General features: G+C 39.1%; 1 pseudogene; it reads left to right on the top strand.

The window, feature by feature from the left end:
* The first annotated feature begins 1,799 nt into the window (after positions 1-1,799).
* On the top strand, positions 1,800-2,783 carry LOC122797755 (annotated as a pseudogene).
* Positions 2,784-4,605: the final 1,822 nt, after the last annotated feature.

Here is a 4,605-nt window from a genome sequence, read left to right as displayed (position 1 = left end):
CATATAAGGGTGGAATCTTCTCGTATAGAGCCTTGGGGTACACCAATGGAGGTTGGGAGTAGAGGTAGTACATAACCATCAACAAATGTGCTCCCTACACTGCTCTTTCTAGGAAAGCCCAGATTATTAGCTGATCCCAAGCTGTATGTATTGTTATTACAAACTGGCATAATTGTGGCATAATGAATTGATTTTTAGGATTTTAGGAGCCACCCAAAAAAAACCCCAGAAAATGAAAGTAATTTTACAAAGTTATCAGTCTTGTTCAAATTGTGTATTGTGGGAAGAGGGGATCAGGAAGTTATGAGGAGATCTAGTGAGAGACTAATAATTTAGATATACTCAATAAACTGATGCTGTTGAGAGGTACAGTTCAGGCCCAAGTCATACCTTTCAACCTCTCAGCCGAGAAATCTAGGAAAAACCTTAAAATAATGGGGGGACAAAGGCATTATTTTCTGACTTCAGTCATAAGTGATTTGCCAGAAAATGACAGATTTTATGAGGGAAACAGACCAAAAGTTTGTTTGTTTGTGTCTTTTGGCTTTTCCCAGTTAGGGGTTGCCACAGCGGAACTCCGGTCCGCTAATGATTGGTAGTTGATTTCTATGTGCCGAGTTATCAGTCCTGATGCACAACCTTCAACGAAGGTACGCCCATTCACGCATGTCTCCATGCAGAAGACACTCTTGCTGAGAATCAAACCGGACAGCGTCTTACTGGGAGGCGACAACGCTACCACAGCACCACCACCGCGGGGAAACAGACCAAAAGTATATGGCAAAATCTGGACAGTTGAGAGGTATGACCCAAATTGACAATAGGCTACAGAGTGGTAAAGAAGAGTTAATGCAGGACTCACACTCTGTCAATGACCATGTTCATGATTTGAACACAAAATGCCAAAACCCCTGTGAACTGTAAGTTATTTGTTAAAAGCACAAATTAAAGAGACTGTGAATAAAATTAAGGACAGCACACATACTTGGGCAGTGCAGTGGTGCAGCGGTTAGTGTTGTTGTTTCACAGCAAGAGGTTCTCCTGTTTGATTCTTGTCTGGATTGCCTTCTGTGTGCAGTCTGCATGTCCGCCCTGCTTTCACGTGGGCTTCCTCCGTTTTTCTCCCATATTCCAAAGACATGCATCTGAAGAATTTCTCTCTAGGCTTCCATTGAAAATGGGCTCTGCCCCAGTTGGAATTTCCCAGGAAACAAGTGTTAAATAAATAATACTTTTGCTTGCCCCATTGAAGTGGCTAAAGAAATCACTTCTCAAAAATAAAGGTGTAATACTTTGGTCCAACTTGTACAACAGTAGGAGCCTGAAAGTGGAAAGGAAAGCAAACAATTTGCATTATTTTATGAAACACTTATAATATGTGTACAGAAAAAGGAGTATGCGCTGCTACATTGTGAGCGTGAAGACATAAAGATGTATAATGAAGTAGACTTAAATGCAGTTGTTCAGCAAATATAGGATTTGGAAAAACAATGTAAGAGGAGTGAAAGCATTCTTAGTGTGCTGCAGGAAGATAAAAGAAAGCTGTCATGCAAAGTAGATGAATGAACTGCTGAGAGAAAAATCCAAAGACTGACCACAGAACTCATAGCCAAGTTCTCAAAGAAACAAAGCCTACATGGTAATACTGAGGCTATGAGATAAGGTGAAATTAAGAAAAACACAGAGGTACCTACTCAGGCATCTTAGACCATTTGTAGAGAATAGGGCAGAAGCAGTTTGACACCAAGAATGATCATTACATTGTCAATGGATCTCATGAGGCAAATAAGTTGCAAAGCATGTTGGATGGATTCATTAAAAAATGTGTTCTATGTCCTGAGTGTGAAAATCCTGAAACTGACCTGCATGTTAATGTTAAAAAGCAAACCATCGGTAACTCTTGTAAAGCTTGTGGATACAGAGGCATGCTGGATACCAAACTCTGTACGTTCATTCTTAAAAACCTACCAGAAAGCAGTGATACTGGTTCAGCAAAGAAAAACAAGGATAAGAAAAACAAAAAGGGCAGAGACAAAGAAAATGGATCTGTTTCTGGCAACACTGAGACGACCAGCTGTGATGAGATTGATGCTCCAGATGCTGTGGATAGAGATGACGATGATGAAGACTGGGCTGAAGAAACAACAAAAAAGGCTCAAATTTGAAGAATGGAAGAAATTAGTGACCACGCAAAGAACTTAAACCTTAGCAAAGACTTGGAGAAAATAGTGGAACACAGAGTTAATATTCTCTTTGAATTTGTTAAGAGGAAAAAGGAGGAGGGTGTTATAACCTCTTCAGATAAAAAAAATTTGGCAGAAGCTGAAAGACTGGATGTTAAGGCTATGGGACCACTGGTTTTGTCAGAGGTGATGCTTGATGAGAACATTCGGGATCAGATTAAGACATACAGACGACATTTCTTGCGTTTCTGCCACAACAACAGAAAAGCTCAACATTATTTACTTCATGGTTTTGAATGTGTGCTTAGTATGCATCCAGCTCAACTGCTTCCCAAAGTTCCACATATTCTGAATGCAATGTATTATGCAGACCTTCTAGACGAGGATGTGATCTTCAGTTAGATGGAAAAGGTATCTAAAAAGTATATTTCAAAAGAGCTTGCCAAAGAGGCCCGTATTAAAGCAGAGCCTTTCATTAAGTGGCTTAAAGAAGCCGAGGAGGAGGATTCTGATGAATCTGAAGGCAATGAAGATAATGTTGAGGTGATGTATTCCACTTCAGCAAAAGAGCTGAAAGTTGAAACGATTAAACAATCATGACTCTTCAGAAAGCCCGAATGCAATAAAAACAGGTAAACAGGACAGTGCTACAGACCATATTGATGAGTCTGAAGTTGCTAGAAAACAAACGTTTGCAGTCTCTGGAGCAGCCAAGAAATTGATAACTAATCAATATTTAGTTGCATGGATGTGCTTAATGGTTAGCCTGTTTCAGTCATGCTGCCTCTACTAAAATACTTGCTACCTGTTTCTGGTATCGTTTCTTTTTCTGAGAAGAGCTTGCAGGTATGTAAATGCAGACGGGAAAAGGGTAAAAATGAAACATAAGTCAAAGAACTGTGATTACTGTACTCATATGAAAAAAGAAGAAACTATTTTTGTGAAAGGAACTTCAGTGAGCAAGTCTAAAACTGAAAAAGAATATGGTATGGCTTGTGAGAAAAAACTATCAGTGCAGCAGAAGTAACTGGTATCATAGACACTTTGCTTCCAGGTAAGGAAGAGAATAATACCGTTGAATGTACGTGAAATACTGGCCTAACATCTCGGTAAAAAAATAACTGCATTTTAAGCCGGAGAATGAAAAGGAAAGGAAAATTTAAGAATAAATGGGGTTCAGCACAGTTATGAGTAGCTTGTGCTATCCAAGAGCTAAAGATATGTCGGGCAGAAAAAGTTGACATTGATGGGACGTTGATGGACTGGTACTGAGGGAGTAAGATGGTAGTCTTCCTTCCAAATATGAGTTGAATTGAGAAGTTTCTAACCTCTATATGATAAGCTGATATGTCACAGTAGCTTACTAAAGTTGAAACCCAGATGAGCAATCCTGAGAATGAAGCATACCAAGTTACACTGGTACTGGGAGAATCCCAGAATAATGCAGGTAATAAACTGAAGGCTATTATTTTGAGGCAACTGCAGCAAGGGTCTGTGGATGATTTACAAATTCATTGTATCTGAAGCGTTAAGTTGAAGTTTTCATGAAGTATTCCTACCTAAAAGAACAAAAAGTGCTCCTACAACTAAAAGGCAGCAGAAGATTTGAGACCTGGAGGCCAAAGTTAAAGACAGTGACCAGAAGTTTTCAACTTCACTTCAGAAAAATAAGGCTCTTAAGTAAACAAAAGTTGAGCAAATCTCTTATCTGCAGGAGACATATGGGAATGCCACAATAGATGCACTCTGTAATATGAAGCAGTCTGAAGAGTTTGAGTGCAAGAAGGAAAATGAATTTCAGGCAGGAAGTGAACAAATCAACATGATAAAAGGTGAGTATGGTACTTATAGGTCTCTTCTCACCCTCATGCAGTAGAAGTATTTTTTTCTCATTGTGGCAGTGCCAAACCTGAACTTATTGAGACTGATGGACTCCATGCAGATATCTAGAAAGACATGTAGCAAACCTGGGCTTCTTGAGATTGATGGAGTCCATGAAGATATTTAGAAAGATGTGTAGCAAACTTGGACTTCTTGAAATTGATGGAATCCTTACCGTTATCTAGAAAGATGTGTAGTTCTTTTTTGTCAAGGCACAAACTACATGATTTTAGAAGGACTTGTAATACTAGTGGAATCATCACTTAATGCACTAGAAAGGGACAAAGGGACAACCAGGTGAACACTCCAAGGAGGAATGGTAAGTTTTGTTTTGGGGTAAAACTGGGGTTGCATACAGGCTCTAGAGAAGAATCTATGCAAAACAGTTGGACTGTTTTTAGATGGAATGGAGTAAAATGCTATAATTCTTGCTTTCTTGGACACGTAGCTAAAATTGTCCCACACTGTTTGATTTTATGCAATGAAATGGAGGTAATGGTGCTAATAAATTTCAGTCTATACTATCAACTGCAATAATTTA

Source organism: Protopterus annectens, chromosome 3.part1, assembly GCF_019279795.1.
Source record: "Protopterus annectens isolate FY-2018-M chromosome 3.part1, PAN1.0, whole genome shotgun sequence".
NCBI lineage: Eukaryota > Metazoa > Chordata > Ceratodontiformes > Protopteridae > Protopterus > Protopterus annectens.
Note: the sequence above shows the minus strand (reverse complement) of the source record. Positions and strands in the feature narration are given on the sequence as shown.